Raw genomic sequence first — 17,770 nt, forward strand, 5'->3', positions numbered from 1 at the left:
GCCAAATATTTGAAGTTTCAGCTTCAGCATCAGTCCTTCCAATGAATATTCAGGACTGATTTCCTTTAGGATTGACTGGTTTGATCTCCTTGCAGTGCAAGGGACTCTCAAGAGTCTTCTCCAACACCACAATTCAAGAGCATCAATTTTTCGGTGTTCAGTTTTCTCTACAGTCCAACTCTCACAGCCATACATGACTAACTGGAAAAACTATAGGTTTGACAAGATGGACCTTTGTCAGCAAAGTAATGTCTTTGCTTTTTAGTATGCTGTCTAGTTTGGTCATAGCTTTTCTTACAAGGAGAAAGTGTCTTTGAATTTCCTGGCTGCAATCACCATCTGCAGTGATTTTGGAGCCCAAGAAAATGAAGTCTGTCACTGTTTCCAGTGTTTCCCCATCTATTTGCCATGAAGTGATGGGACCAGATGCAATGATCTTAGCTTCTTGAATGTGGAGTTTCAAACCAGCCTTTCACTCTCCTCTTTCACTTTCATCAAGAGGCTTTTTAGTTCTTCTTCACTTTCTGCCATAAGGGTGTTGTGAGCTGTGTATCTGAGGTTATTGATATTTCTCCCAGAAATCTTGATTCCAGCTTGTGCTTCATCCAACCTGGCATTTTGCATGATGTACTCTGCATGTAAGTTAAATAAGCACGGTGACAATATACAGTCTTGTCGTAGTTCTTTCCCAATTTAGAACCAGTCTGTTGTTCCATGTCCAGTTCTAACTCTTGCTTCTTGACCTGGATACAGATTTCTCAGGAGGCAGATAAGGTCACTTGGTATTCTCTTTAAGAATTTTTCAGTTTTTTTTGTGACCCACACAGTCAAAGGCTTTGCTGTAGTCAACAAAGCAGAAGTAGGTGTTTCTTTGGAACTCTCTTGCTTTTTCAATGATCCAATGGATGTTGGCAATTTGATCTCTGGTTTCTCTGCCTTTTCTAAATCCAGCTTAAGCATTTGGAAATTCATAGTTCACATACTGTTGAAGCCTCAGTGCATAATTTTGAGCATTACTTTGCTAGTGTGTGAGATGAGTAAAATTATGTGTTAGTTTCAACATTCTTTGGCATTGCCTTTGCTGGGTCTGGAAAGAAAATTGTCCTATTCCAGTCTTGTGGCCACTGCTGAGTTTTCCAAATTTGCTGGCATATTGAGTGCAGCACTTTAAAGCACCATCTTTTAGGATTTGAAAGAGCTAAATTGGAATTCCATTATCTCTATTAGCTTTGTTCAATAGGGATGCTTCCTAAGTCCCACTTTAATTTGCATTTCAGGATGTCTGGCTCTAGGTGACTGATCACACCATGGTGATTATCTGAGTCATCAAGATCTTTTTTGTATAGTTCTTCTGTGTATTCTTGCCACCTCTTCTTAATATCTTCTGCTTCTGTTAGGTCTATACCATTTCTGTCCTATATTGTGCCCATTATTGTATGAAATGTTCCCTTGGTATCTCTAATTTTCTTGAAGAGATCTCTAGTCTTTCCCATTCTATTGTTTTCCTCTCTTTCTTTGCATTTATCATTTAGGAAGGCTTTCTTATCTCTCCTAGCTAGTCTTTGGAACTCTGCATTCAAATGGGTATATCTTTCCTTTCCTCCTTTGCCTTGAGCTTCTCTTATTTTCTCAGCTATTTGTAAGGTTTCCTCAAACATCCATTTTGCCTTTTTGCATTTGGTTTTCTTGGGGATGGTCTTGATTACTGCCTCCTGTACAACGTTTTTAACCTCTGTCCATTGTCCTTCAAGTTCTCTGTCTGTCAGATCTAACCCCTTGAATCTGTCACTTCTACTGTATAATCATGAGGGAGTTGATTAGGTCATGCCTGAATGGTCTAGTGGTTTTCCCTACTTTCTTCAATATAAATCTGAATTTGGCAATAAGGAGTTCATGATCTGAGCCACAGTCAGCTCTTAATCTTATTTTTGCTGACTGTAGAGAGCTTCTCCATCTTTGGCTGCAAAAAATATAATCCATCTGTTTTCGGTATTGACCATCTGGTGATGTCCATGTGTAGAGTCTTCTCTTGTGTTGTTGGAAGAGGGAATTTGCTTTGACCAGTGCACTCTGTTGGCAAAACTCTCCTAGCCTTTGCCTTGCTTCATTTTGTACTCTAAGGCCAAACTTGCCTGTTACTCCAGTATCTCTTGACTTCCTACTTTTGCATTTCAGTCCCCTATGATGAAAAGTACATCTTTTGGGGGTGTTAGTTCTAGAAGGTCTTTTAGGTCTTCATAGAACCGTTCAGTGTCAGCTTTTTCAATATCACTGGTTGTTGCATAGACTTGGATTACTGTGACATTGAATGGCTTGCCTTAGAAACAAACAAAGATCATTCTTTCATTTTTAAGATTGTACCCAAATATTGCACTTTGGACTCTTTTGTTGACTATGAGGGCTACTCCTTTTCTTCTCCATTCTTTCTGGAGTTATTTCTCCACTGATATCCAGTAATGCTGGACACCTAGTGACCTGGTGACTTCATTTGTCAGTGTCATATCTTTTTGCCTTTTCATACTGTTCATGTAGTTCTCAAGGCAAGAATACTGAAGGTGTAATTTGTGCATAAGTTTGCAAAAACCACTAAAATATTGTAAAGTAATTAGCTTCCAATTAAAATAATTAAATTAATTAAAAATGTCATCTATCAGTAAGTATATGATAAAGTATTCAGGGATCTGAGGACTTTCTAATATCCCCCAATACTATAATTTCTATAAACTTGTCAATGGAGTTTTCACGTGAATATAAAATGACAGTACAGGAATGCCATAAGTAGAACAAATGAAACTCCTACTTATTCTATCCTTTATACTAAATGCAATTTTAGGTGATTGCTTTTTTAGTCATTATTTGTATAACTCACCTGGCTAATTAATGGGTATGGAAAATTAGACAATAGGTTTCTGAATCCTCCATGAAAACTGCCTCGTTAGGCTGCATTTGTTTTAATTTTTGTGGTGGTGGTGGTACATATCTGAGAAAATAAAACATTTTGATGACCAAAGTTTCATGTGGAGTTATATCCATAACTCCTTAAATGTGTAGCTCTGTACGGGAAGGATCCATATTATGTATTAGGCATAGACTCGTTCTTAGGAGCAAACTCTAAATCACAATGTTTAATACTAGACATTAGTAAGAGAATTGCATGTGATGATTATTAAGTATTTGCAGCAAAACATTTCATGGTTCCTCCTTGTCTTTAATGTCTTTCTCTACCCTTCTATTATGCCAAAACTCAGATATCAGCAGCTTTCCCAGGTATTTCAAATAATAAAGAAAATTGTTACATTTCAAGCCCTAAACAACATTTTACTTACTTTCATTGTGTAGTGCTTCAGAAGTTTATTGTCTAGCTGTCCATTTTTGTTGTTGGTATTAAAACTGTTTTCTGCTTTTTTATATTTTCTGAATGTCTTCAATGTTTTAAGCATTGGGGAGAATCCACACAAAAATATATTTGTTTAGAAAGGCAGCAAAATTTCTTTTTTAAGGAAGGCAGCAGTCTCTGACCATAAAAGTTCCAAGTTGCCAAGGCTGTCCTGTTAATTAGTATTTCATATTTATAACCAATTCCATATAAATTATTCCATATACTCCTTCATTTAGCAATCAGAATATAAAGAAGACAAAGAAGTGAGATGCAAGAAATATATTCCTTGTTAGGGTATATGAAACAATGTGGAAACAAAGAGAAGAGTGTAACTCACATACTTAAGTTTCATGACATTATTCTTAAAATATCACAAAGCATTAGCTAAGAAAAGGCCAATCAAGATGATTTCAGGTAGAGGAAAAACACGTGTAAAGTCAAGGTGCCTTAACAAACATGGTGGCTCTCAAAAAAGGGAAGTAGTTTGGGTGAGTCTGAATTTACACAGCTGGAGGGTATTGATGAGAGATGAGGCTTTTTGGTTTATCATTCAGAGTTCATTTCGAAGGTAATTGAGAACACATGAGATGTTATTTTATTTGTGGCCAACCCAGTCTGAGCATTACCAAGAAATTCTGGAACACGTAGTTTCAGTTTAGCTAAGGAATATTACAACATCATCACCATCACCCACTCTTGTAAATCTGAAATCCATACATAATTTCTGTAACCATATTTAAATTCCAAAGAAGGAAAATAGAAAACCATATTTTCACATTACCTGAAGCAAACATCACCTTGTACAACTGAAAGCATACTAGCCTTTTCCCAAAGTGAGAAAGAAGGACCTAAATATCATTTTATCCATCTTTGAGTGATATATTTCCTCTCTTCTGTCAATCGCATCTGTCTTTGATATCTTGAAACTTATGAACTGAGATTTTGTTACTCATTATTAATACAATTTACATTATATAGGAATGGGAATGGAAAACATATATAAACCTTTGTGTTAAATGAGGTAAAACCTCATATGATTTGGAAGACACCCAACATATATTTTTTTTTAATTTTATTTTATTTTTAAACTTTACATAATTGTATTAGTTTTGCCAAATATCAAAATGAATCCACCACAGGTATACATGTGTTCCCCATCCTGAACCCTCCTCCCTCCTCCCTCCCCATACCACCCAACATATTTCAAGAGAATTGTATTAGAAATACTGTCATCTTGGATACTGACTACAAAGTGAAGAGCTTATTTCAACCCTAAAAACTGTTGGCAGGAAGCAAACTGAGAAAACTCCTCAAATGTCAACATGTGATTGTTATCTGTCATGAAAAGTAAAGGATGATACAGACAGCAGAAATAAAAGAACAAAGGATGAAATCTTTCACAAAAGAAACTTCTGATCTACTATTTTATAGTTATTAGTAACGCTCATATAGGAGCCACAGGATAAATGCTTCAATCTTTCCCCTTATTTCTCAGTATAGTGAGTTTATACACAATATGCAAGAATTTCTGAATATTCTTCCTGAGGATGACTATACATTTCTGATGCTACAAGCAATCTAGGGATTTCTTTTATTTTCAAAAAGGTAATTACGTGAAGGGTAAATATCTCTGTTCAAGGTATTTACTGAATCTCAATCTACTATTTAAATTTTTTATTTCAAGGCACGAGTCAGAATCTTCAAATCTAATTCTGGTTGTACTTTCTCTCTTGTACTTCCTTTCTGGGCTCACTTCCTGGTGTCCTCCACCTTGCTGCAAAGGAAAGGCTCTCCCTGTTTTCAGTTTTGCTAAATTATATGATTTTGCTAAAAATTGTAAAGTTATAAGTTTAAGAATCTTAGGTCTGGTTCTTCATATTAAAATGTGGATTTGGGAAATTTGGAAATTCTTTTGAATAAAGCTTAGATTTTGAGATAATGACTTATGACTTAAAAAATCAGATTTAAAATACATAGAAAATAATTTTCTATGAAAATTCAGTGGTTGAGGTGATATAGACTAAATGACAGATTGAATATGAAAATATTTTAAAATATTATGTTCTTTATGCATGCTGAACTAAGAACCTCAATATATGTGGCTCAATTTTCTGCAAATTATATATTCTGCCAAGTGTTTCTTCCTTTTTTGATAGGAGATTCATACTTTATTTCTCCAGTTGAAATAATTATACAGTTAAATATAAATTAAAGGCCTGGTTGTACAAGAAATCCAGGTCCTTTATGTGGTTCAGTCAAAGAGGTAAGACCTGTGGCTGATTTACATGAGATGCAGTCACTCCTTGGCCCAGGTTTCGGGATTCTGCCAGCCTTGAGTTCATTAATAGTTTCTTCAAAATCCTTAAGTGTCAGATCCTCCTAGTAGTTGTCATTTATTTGAACCATTGGTGGGTTTACACAAGCCCCTAAACATTCCACTTCTATAAGAGTGAAAAGTTTGTCTCTCCAAACTTTATTTCAAGTGTGTTTTTTTTTTTTTTTGGGGGGGTGGGGTGGGTCTAAATGACCTCCAGTGTGCTGTCAGACTTTCAGTGCATGTGAGGCATAGTAGTGCATACTTAAATATATTTTCCAAGTGGCTTTGCAATATATATTGTCTAAAAGGTTGGTACATCATACACTCTTATTGAAGGTACTTGTAAAATTTCTTCAACCTTGTTCATAGCAGAGTTGGGCAGCCACCCATTTTTTTCTTTGAGCTAAATCCAGGATTAGAAGCATAGCATCTGCTTTATGCCCTTTTAGGTGTTGTTGTTCAGTCCTTCAATCATTTCTGAATCTTTGTGACCCCATGAACTGCAGCACACAAGGATTCTCTGACCTTCAATATCTCCCTGAGTTTGCTCAAACTCATGTTCATTGAGTCGATGACACCATCCAACTATCTCATCCTCTTTGCCCCCTTTTCCTCAATCTTTCTCAGCATCAGGGTCTTTTTCAATGTGTTGGTTCCTCGCATCAGAGGTCCAAAATCTTGAAGCTTCAGCACCAGTCCTTCCAATGAATATTCAGAGTTGATTTCCTTTAGGATTGACTGGTTTGATCTTGCTGTCCAGGGAGTCTCAAGAGTCTTCTCCAGCACTGCAATTCAAAACCATCAGTTGTTCAGCATTCAGCCTTATGTATGGTTCAGCTCTCACATCTGTACATGACTACTGGAAAAACCATAGCTTTGATTTTACAGACCTTTGCTGACAGAGTGATGTCTCTAACTTATAATATGTGTCTAGGTTTGTCATAACTTTTCTTCCAAGGAGCAAGCATCTTTTTGTTCCATTCACTGTCCACAGTGATTTTGGAGCCCCACAAAAGAAAGTCTATCACTGTTTCCATCATTTCCCCATATATTTGCCCTGAAGTGATGGGACCAGATGCCATGATCTTTGTTTTCTGAACATTGGGTTTTAAACCAGCTTTTTCACTCTTCTCTTTCACTTTGATCAAGAGGTTCTTCGGTTTTCTTCACATTCAGCCATAAGGGTGATGTCATCTGCATATTTGAAGTTATTGATATTTCTCCCATCAATCTGGATTCTAGCTTGTGCTTCATCTAGCCCAGCATTTCTCATGATGTACTCTGTATGTAAGTTAAATAAGTAGAGTGACAATATACAGCCCTGATATCTTTCTTTTCCAATTTTGGAACCAGTCTGCTGTTCCATGCCCAGTCCTATAAAGACTGCTCAGGAAGCAGGTAAGGTGACCTGGTATTCCCATTTCTTTAAGAATTTTCTACAGTTTGTTGTGTTTCACAAACTCAAAGGCTTTGGCATAGTCAATAAAGCAGAAGTCGTATTTTTGTTTGTTTGTTTAACAATTGTCTCTGTCCTCTTAAGAGTTTTCCACTGTGAAATCAAATGGAATATCTAGGTTATTGTCAGGAGTATCTCTGTGCACAATTAATGCTCCTCCAGCTTCATTCTGCACAGCTGTCTCATACAAATTCCTCAAATGTCTTCTCCACTGGTAAGGCTGGCTGGGTGGGTCCATGGGTCCAGAAAGCCATAGAGATCATGATGGACCAAATTTCCCACCTCCCAAGTGGTTTTTACTTTAATTTTTTAATTATCATTGCATGATATCATGAATAAAAAACAATAAAAAATCAGGATATTCAGGTTTTAGTAATAGTTAATTCATAGCTCTTTAACTACCAATATATTTTATGTACTTAACACATGTTTAAGGCAAAACATATTAACAGATTATCTCATTTGTTTTCTTTGATATCCTTTCTATGTCTGAAAGAAAGATATTTGTAACAGATGGGCCCTACAAGTGGCTCTTTAAAATTCTGACTCTATAATCACAGGGCAAACGGCTTATAATTTTAATTTTCAAAACTCCAATATAAACCATAATACCTGACTGCTTTCTACCCTTCTTGAGTTATAGCTAGTTAACAAATAAAACAACAATTTGAAAATTATTCTCTTCATTCTAAAGTTGTATACTTAAAAAAAAAAAAAACAAAACAAGCCAGGGGCCATTATGATTATGTACCTCTTTCATTTTATCAAAACTCATTCAAACACTATGGTATGTATAAGTAGACAATTCACATAATTTACTTTTACTTATTGATCAGCACACCTGAAATAGTTCCAATCAAGCAAGGACTACAAATAATTTGTATGTGTCTGTGATTGAATTGTTTTTGACATCTTCCTTCCACATTTTAAAAACAATTATAGAATATTTTTAAGCATACCTTGTTATGTATTCCTTCTAAATATCCTATTTCATTAAACTTTCCTCATATTATGTGGGTTCTGTTACTATATGTGAGCATTTTTTACCTAATTATCTTTAAATGTCCTATTTTATTGCAAATTAAATACACGGATGGTATTTGGAAGTTTTTTTTCTTAAGCTTTTTCCTTATGTGTATGGATATTAGGGAAAACTTGGTATTTGGTATTAATTTTAATTCTGATATTAAAGTCCATAAAATTCTGGAAGCTCATCTTCCTTTGGCAATGTTTTCAGTTACAGATAAATATATCTATATCTATATATATATCCATATATCTATATCTATATCTATATTTTTTATTGTGGGATCTAGGGCATCTGTTGGAAAAGGAAATGGCAACCCACTCCAGTATTCTTACCAGGAGAATCCCAGGGACAGAGGAGCCTGGTGGGCTGCCATCTATCAAGTAACACAGAGTCGGACATGACTGAAGCAACTTAGCAGCAGCAGGGCATCTGTGATCATCTTACTAGTAGAGAAACTCAGAGACAAATAGAACAGACATTATAGGAAGAAAGAAAGGATTCTGAAGGAATTCTTGTGAATCCATGAATCCTTAATGTCTCATGACAGACATGCCAACATTCAGAGTGTAATAAAAGGAAACTGTCAGCACACCACTCTGGGAGTGGCAAGAAGTGGAGATTGTTCAACTTAATTAGCTGGACTTCATCTAAAAACCTTCCAGATGAGGCCAAAAAAACTGCTGTGAGGTGATGAATCATACGTTTTAACCTTAAAATATTCCCTTAATTATAAATACATCATTTTGTAAGGCTATACATTTCAGGTCTGGAGATAGAGCATTCTACATATGGAATTATAATAAACAAATGTACGTCCTTTCCAGGATATCCAGAGAACACTAGTTACTCACAAAGAGGAACATACCATGCAATTTGACTCAGAATAACACAGATGAGAAATTAATCTGCTTTCTATACTCACCAATTCTCATTTAGAAAACTCCTGGGGCATCATTTGATGAGTAGCTAAAAAATTAATTCATAACATATATAACAGATATACTTAATATTCATAAGATGCATTCCCAATATAATACCAAAGTTTTCAATGTAAACATTAAATAGATATATTAGATGACAATTATTTTTTCTGAGGAGTATGAGCATAGATTCTTGTGATATAAAATAGTATTGCCTATTATTTTGTGCATTTAACATACTTAATTAAATATGCATCCTTTTAAGTATAATAAACATAATATATTCCTTCAGCTGCAGGTGATAAACAATGATTTTGTTTTCTACTCTATACAAATAATAACCAGGAAAGTGTCATTTGGCAAAAAATGTGAAGCTATATCTTTGGCAGAAAAGCTATGACCAACCTAGACAGCATACTAAAAAGCAAAGACATCACTTTGCCAACAAAGTTCTATCCAAAGCTATGGTTTTTCCAGTAGTCATATATGGATGTGAGAGTTGGGCTATAAAGAAAGGTGAGCACCGAAGAACTGATGCTTTTGAACTGTGGTGTTGGAGAAGATTCTTGAGAGTCCCTTGGGCTGCAAGAAGATCAAACCAGTCAATCCTAAAGGAAATCAGTCCTGAATATTCATTGGAAGGACTGATGCTGAAGCTGAAACTCCAATACTTTGGCCATGTGATGTGAAGAACTGACTTACCGGAAAAGATCCTGATGCTGGGAAAGATTGAAAGCAAGAGGAGAAGGGGATGATAGAGGATAAGATGGTTGGATGGCATCACGGACTCAATGGACATGAGTTTGAGTAAACTCTGGGAGTTGGTGATGGACAGGAAAGCCTGGCATACTGCAGTCCATGGGGTTGCAAGAGTTAAACACAAGTGAGTGACTGAATTGAGCTGAACTGATGTCTGTGAGGAAGATTTAAATTATATTATCAGATTATATATGGCTTACACAGATTAAGTTATTGTCCATGTGAAGCAACACATTATCAGAGAGAAATTATTTAGTATATACATCGAAAGTGAAAGAAAGAAAGTGAAGTCACTCAGTCGTGTCCAACCCTTTGCGACCCCATGGGCTGTAGCCTACCAGGCTCCTCTGTCCATGTGATTTTCCAGGCAATAGTCCTGGAGTGGATTGCCATTTCCTTCTCCAAGTATATACATTATTAGGCCACAAAAACCTCAAGTGATCTCTCCTTTGAAAGAGCCTCTTTTGTCACTGTTTTTTAAACAAGAGACTATTTTTGCTAACTTTAGCTCTAAATTGTACATTAGTCTTTTTTGTTTGTTTGTTTGTTTTTTTAGCATTTTTCCTATTTTTTACATTAATTCTTTTTTTAAATTATTATTTGTTTTTTACTTTACAATACTGTACATTAGTCTTAATTCTTCTTTGCATGTGACAGTTCAGTTTAGATGAGGAAGATCATAAAACATTAGGTTCTTCTCCTTGCAGTTCTCCTTTCCAGTGTTGTCTGTGTTGGATAGAGGAGCTTCCTGATGACCTGTTGAGTTGGTGGGAAAAATGAATGAATGAATGAACAAATGAATAAACAAATAAAGCCTAAAACTGAAAATATTCCATGAGTGGGAGGGCGGGAAAAAAAGGAATATTTTGAACTTTACATTTACTGAAGTTTGATGAGGTGATGTTTAGGTTCCTTGGGATTCACTTGTGAATTAAGATGGAAGGGTACTACTATACTACTAAGTCACTTCAGTCGTGTCTGACTCTGTGCGACCCCAGAGACAGCAGCCCACCAGGCTCCTCCATCCCTGGGATTCTCCAGGCAAGAGCACTAGAGTGGGTTGCCATTTCCTTCTGCAATGCATGAAAGTGAAAAGTGAAAGTGAAGTCGCTCAGTCCCGTCCAACTCTTGGTGACCCCATGGACTGCATGCAGCCTACCAGGCTCCTCCATCTATGGTATTTTCCAGGCTAGAGTACTGGAGTGGGGTGCCATTGCCTTCTCCAAGATGGAAGGGTAAATTTATATATAAAAAAAAAAAAAGATGAAAGGGTCAAATGTTATTTTTTCTAAGAGTCTCTGAGCCATAGAAATAGGAAATTTGGGCCTTAGATATGATCACTTCTCAAATCTACTCTAAGCAGTATTTAACTAGGACACAAGACCAGGAAGGAAGAATATGTAGTATAGAGAATCTCACATATGCATAAGGGATCTTTCATGTTATATTTACTCAAGTTTCAAATCTTTTAAAGTTAGTGGTAAGCCTTAAGAAATATTTTTTGTGATGCTTTTTTTTTTTAGTAATGAATTGGATTATTGGAAAACTTTTAGGTTTTATTGTTTAACAAAGAAATATAGTTGTCATAGGTTATTATTATTTTAAGAGGTAAATATTCCCTATAGAATTTCTCATTAACGTTGGACAAACTATAATAAAAAACAGGCATTACATTTCTTAGAACAGGTCCATTCTTAAGGGATTCATTAAGAAAAGATCATGACATACATTGCATACCTCCTAAAATGTGGACATGTCCCTTCATTCTGTAGTTATCTTTAAGTAGGGTTAAATTAATTAAAATAAAACTATTTGAGACTTGGAAATCCATGCACGAACTGCTAGCTTCTTTATGACATTTTTGAATGTCCTGTGTGCTTTCAAAAACCATTATTAGCATAGTGTCTGTGCCTAATATATTGTAATAGCTCTTACTTAACCCTTGTATACAAGATTAGTGCAAACAATCAATCATTAGTAACAGATTTTAGAAAGAAAATTCTGATGTATTGATATAAATATATTCCTATAGGCTCATTTTTCACTTTCAAAGACAGAATGTTTAGTTAAAAACCAACCTTATTTAGGAATAGCTGCATTTCTGTCAGAGAGAAAGCTGATAGAAAGATTTGGCAGCTATAGAAATAAGATATGCTCTAGAAGTGGTGTTTATTTTTTCCACACAGATTCCTTCAAGAAATATATATGCCTCATTTTTCATTAGTGTAAAGGAGAAAGAAAAAATCCCTTTCTCTTAGAAAATCCACTGTCACATATATTGGTATTTTTAGTTCCTTAATAAAACCCAGGGATTTGTTCTAAAGAACATCACATTATGGATGTTTCCTTGATAAAATGCAACAGTGAGCTTTAGTTAAACAAAGAATTATGCCTCTTTGTTTCAAGTGAATTTAGTTTAAATATAGTCATTTGAAATATAAGTTTAAGCAGAATTTTAATTAGCTTATAAGCCCTGGGATATACTTCTCAGTAATGCTGAGTGTTTTGAGTCTCTACTTTCAGACTTACTTCATATTAATTGTAGCATGATAAGCAACCTTGTCTTTCATGCATTTTAAAGTCAAACAAATAAGATTATTCTTGACTCTAGTCACTTTATATTAACTCTCTGGTACCTGGATATTACCATCTCATCCAGAAGTTCAAAAGAATCCAGTATGGCCTCTGAAAAAGTTCCAAGTTAGAAGGGAACTGAGACATTGATTTGCTAAGAGATAGATGGTTTCTTGGACAACACATCCTGTGTTCAGAGATAGAAGTAAAATATTAAGCATAGCCTCTGTTCAAACTCCTTACATTACAAAGACAGTGTTAGTAAATGTAATAATCTTAGCTGCTCTATTAATTACATAATGTACTAATAAATACTAATAATTATTGAATATCCATTCCAAATATTGCTGTGCTAAGTCTTTACATTTAATTTCTTCATCATCATTCACAACAATCTATGTTTTGTAAATTTTCCAGTGAGGTAAGGAAAATGACAATTATTAAATATTTTACTTAAACATCACTCATCTTGGAAGTGACACAGTAAAGAGTCTGACTGAGGTCTATTTATGTCTAGAGTTCAAATATTTAACCTCTTTGCCATATTGCAAAAAGACATTTGTTCTGATAATTTGACATACTACTTCTACTACTAATAATAAGCATTTACTGCATATTTGCTGATACCCTTCTAAATGATTCCCAATAATTAATTATTGTGTAGATTCTACTATCCCACCAACTACAATCAATAGGACTCATGAGAGTTGTCTTATCAAATATACAATCCTGGTAATATGCCTAATAGCATTATTATGAAAGTCACTCAGTTGTGTCCAACTCTTTGCAACCCCATGGACTATATAGCTCATGGAATTATCCAAGCCAGAATACTGGAGTGGGTAGCCTTTCCCTTCTACAGGGGATCTTCCTGACCCAGGGATAGAACCTAATACTCCCACATGGCAGGTGGATTCTTTACCAGCTGAGCCTCAAGGGAAGCCCCAAAGCATTATAAATGTGTGTATACACACACACACATATATGTGTGTGAATATATATATATATACACACACACACACACATATATATATATATATATATATATATATATATAGTATATGCACATAAATATGAACTAGAGTGTTTATAGTACCCCTATTTACAGACGCCACTAACCTGGAAATTGGCCAAACATCCACTGGTGTTTGAATGGATAAATAAATTGTAATGTATTTAAAGGACAGAACACTATACAGCAACATTATGTTGAAATTAATAATTAAATGTTGAATGAAAGAACTGTGCATTTTTCAAAAAAGTACGTGCTAATCAATTTTTATCCAATATAAAAATAAGCAAAGCTAATCTATGTTGTTATAAGTCAAAGTAATTGTAACCCTATGAAATGGGGAAAGGGATTAGAAGAGATATAAAAAGAAGATTTTGAGAAGCTAATAATTTGAGTGGTGATTATTTATCTATCTATATATATCTATAACTATATATATCTATAACCTGACAAAATGTGGTCCACTGGAGAAGGGAATGGCAAACCACTTCAGTATTCTTGCCTTAAGAACCCCATGAACAGTATGAAAAGGCAAAAAGATAGGACAGTGAAAGATGAACTCCCCAGGTCGGTAGGTGCCCAATATGCTACTGGAGATCAGTGGAGAAATAACTCCAGAAAGAATGAAGAGATGGAGCCAAACAAAAACAACACCCCCCTCAAAAAAAAAAAAAATATATATATATATATATATATATATATATCCAGTTATAGATGTGACTGGTGATGGAAGCAAGTTCCTATGCTGTAAAGAGCAATATTGCACAAGAACCTAAAATGGTAGGTCTATGAATCAAGGCAGATTGGAAGGGGTAAAATGAGATGGCAAGAGTGAACATCAACATTTTAGGAATCAGTAAACTAAAATGGACTGGAATGGATGAATTTAACTAGGATGACCATTATACCTACTACCGTGGTCAGGAATGCCTTAGAAGAAATGGAGTAGCCATCATAGTCAACAAAAGAGTCCAAAATGCATTACTTGGATGAAGTCTCAAAAATGACAGAATGATCTCTGTTGGTTTCCAAGACAAACCATTCAATATTACAGTAATCCAAGTCTATGCCCCAACCAGTAATGCTGAAGAAGCTGAAGTTGAACAGTTCTATGAAGACCTACAAGACCTTCTAGACTTAACACCCAAAGAAGATGCTCTTTTCATCATAGGGGGCTGAAATGCAAAAGTAGGAAATCAAGAGACAACTGGAGTAACAGGCAAATTTGGCCTTGGAGTATAGAATTAACCAGGGCACAGGCTAATAGAGTTGTGTCAAGAGAATGTACTGGTTATAGCAAACATCCTCTTCCAACAACACAAGAGAAGACTCTACACATGGACATCACCAGATGGTCAATACTGACGATTGATTGATCATATTCTATGCAGCCAAAGATGGAGAAGCTCTATACAGTCAGCAATATTGGGAGCTGACAGTGGCTCAGATCATGAACTCCTTATTGCCAAATTCAGACTTAAATTGAAGAAAGCAGGGAAAACCACTAGACCATTCAGGTATGACCTAAATTGAATCCCTTAGGATCATACAGTGGAAGTGAGAAATAGATTTAAGGGACTAGATCTGATAGACAGAGAGCCTGATGAACTATGGGCAGAAGTTTGTGACATTGTACAGGAGAAAGGGAGCAAGACCATCTCTAAGAAAAAGAATGCAAAAAAGCAAAATGGCTGTTTGAGGAGGCCTTACAAATAGCTATGAAATGAAGAGAAGCGAAAAGCAAAGGAGAAGAGGAAAGATATACCTATTTGAATGCAGAGTTCCAAAGAAGAGCAAGGAGAGATAAGGGAGCCTTCCTCAGTGATCAGTCCAAAGAAACAGAGGAAACCAATAGAATGGGAAAGAAAAGAGATCTCTTAAAAAAATTTTGGAAATATCAAGGGAGCATTTTATGCACAGAAGGCCTCAATAAAGGACAAAAATGGCCTCAAAAAAAGGACAAAAATAGAATATATTAAGAAGAGGTTGTAAGAATACATGGAAAAACTGAACAAAAAAGATTTTCACAACCAAGATAATCATGATGGTGTGATCACTCACCTAGAGCCAGACATTCTAGAATGTGAAGTCAAGTGGGCGTTAGAAAGTATCACTATGAACAAAGCTAGTGGAGGTGATGGAATTCCAGTTGAGCTATTTCAAATCCTGAAAGATGATGCTGTGAAAGTGCTGAACTCAATATGCCAGCAAATTTGGAAAACTCAGCAGTGGCCACAGGACTGGCCAAGGTCAGTTTTCATTGCAATCACAAAGAAAGGCAATGCCAAAGACCATTCAAACTACCCCACAATGACACTCATCTCACATGCTAGTAAAGTAATATTCAAAATTCTCCAAGCCAGGCTTCAACAGTATATGAACCGTGAACTTCCAAACATTCCAGGTGGTTTTAGAAAGGGCAGAGGGACCAGATATCAAATTGCCAACATCCGTTGAATCATCAAAAAGGCAAGAGAGTTCCAGAAAAACATCTATTTCTCCTTTATTGATTATGCCAAAGCTTTTGACTGTGTGGATCACAACAAACTGTGGAAAATTCTGAAAGAGATGGGAATGCCAGACCACCTGACCTACCTCTTGAGAAACCTGTATGTAGGTCAGGAAGCAACAGTTAGAACTGCACATGGAACAACAGACTGATTCAAATTTGAAAAGGAATACATCAAGGCTGTATATTATCACCCTGTTTATTTAACTTATATGCGGAGTATACCATGAGAAATGTGGGGCTGAAGGAAGCACAAGCTGTAATCAAGATTGCTGGGAGAAATATCAATAACCTCAGATATGCAGATGACACCACCCTTATGGCAGAAAGTGAAGAAGAACTAAAGATGAAAGTGAAAAAGGAGAGTGAAAAAGTTGGCTTAAAGCTCAACTTTCAGGAAACAAAGATCATGGCATCTGGTCCCATCACTTTGGGCAAATAAATGGGGAAACAGTGGAAACAGTGGCAGACTTTATTTTTTGGGGCTCCAAAATCACTGAAGATGTTAACTGCAGCCATATCAAAGATGCTTACTCCTTGGAAGGAAATATATGACCAACCTAGACAGCATATAAAAAAGCAGAGAGATTACTTTGTCAACAAAGACATCTAGTCCATCTATGGTTTTTCCAGTAGTCTTGTATGGATGTGAGACTTGGACTATAAAGAAAGCAGAGTGCCAAAGAATTGATGCCTTTGAACTGTGGTGTTGGAGAAGACTCTTGAGAGTCCTTTGGATTGCAAGGAGATCCAACCAGTCCATCCTATAGGGATCAGTCCTGAATACTCATTGGAAGAGCTAATGTTGAAGCTGTTGGGAACCACCTGTTGGGAAAAACTGTCTCATTTGAAAAGACCCCAATTCTTGGAAAGATTCAAGGTGGGAGGAGAAGGGGATGACAGAGGATGAAATGTTTGGATGCTATCATTGACTCAATGAACATGAGTTTGAGTAAACTCCGGGAGTTTGTGATAGATAGGGAAGCCTGGTGTGTTGCCGTCCATGGAGTCACAGAGTCAGACGACTGACCAACTGAACTGAACTGAACTACATACACACACACACACACACACACACACACACATGAACACATTTGATATACATATGTGTGAAATTAGGCACATTAATATAATGTTAAAATTAATTCATTCTATGACTTCCTCTGTAAGTTTTACATTAACTAAACTTCTTTTTCATAGGTTTCCATTTCTTATCATTACCATAACCTTATAGCCCATTATTAGTTCTTTGTTTCTTTAAAGTTAGACATAAACTTCAGCTTGTCTTCTGTACCTTGAAAATAGTATGCTTCCTGTTAATGAAAATATCTATAGACTTTAAAGAAACCTTCATAAATATAGAATGTTGAAAATATTCCCAATATATTTAAATTTAGATAATATTTATATCTGAGTATTTTATGTTTGATCATTGATGCTTAATGTGTTATATAGAACTACACAAACATTTTTACCTTTTAGTCACTTAGTCACTGTCATCAGTTTGCACTTCAAAATTAATGTTTATTTCTTGTCATTCACTTTTTTACTCAATTATTACATCTCAAATATATCATCAAAATAAGACTTTAATTAACTTGTAGAAATTTGTAATACAATAACTTAATTTCCTCTAAGGATCTTGCAAAACAAATATGCATCTGCATTAGTTAACAACAGAGGCACTATAATTATGTTTTTAATGCTATCGTCTTGATGAAATACTGACATTAACATTTAACTTACAAAAAGCTATAACTTAAGTATTTATACTATGACATCTGACTTTCTTCCAGTTTTAAATAAAGTAATAT

General features: G+C 35.5%; 1 pseudogene; it reads right to left on the minus strand.

The window, feature by feature from the left end:
• Positions 1 to 5,587: 5,587 nt before the first annotated feature.
• On the minus strand, positions 5,588 to 7,390 carry LOC133261601 (NADH dehydrogenase [ubiquinone] flavoprotein 2, mitochondrial-like; annotated as a pseudogene).
• Between the last annotated feature and the right edge of the window lie 10,380 nt (positions 7,391 to 17,770).

This window comes from Bos javanicus, chromosome 15 (assembly GCF_032452875.1).
Source record: "Bos javanicus breed banteng chromosome 15, ARS-OSU_banteng_1.0, whole genome shotgun sequence".
Taxonomy (NCBI): Eukaryota; Metazoa; Chordata; class Mammalia; order Artiodactyla; family Bovidae; genus Bos; species Bos javanicus.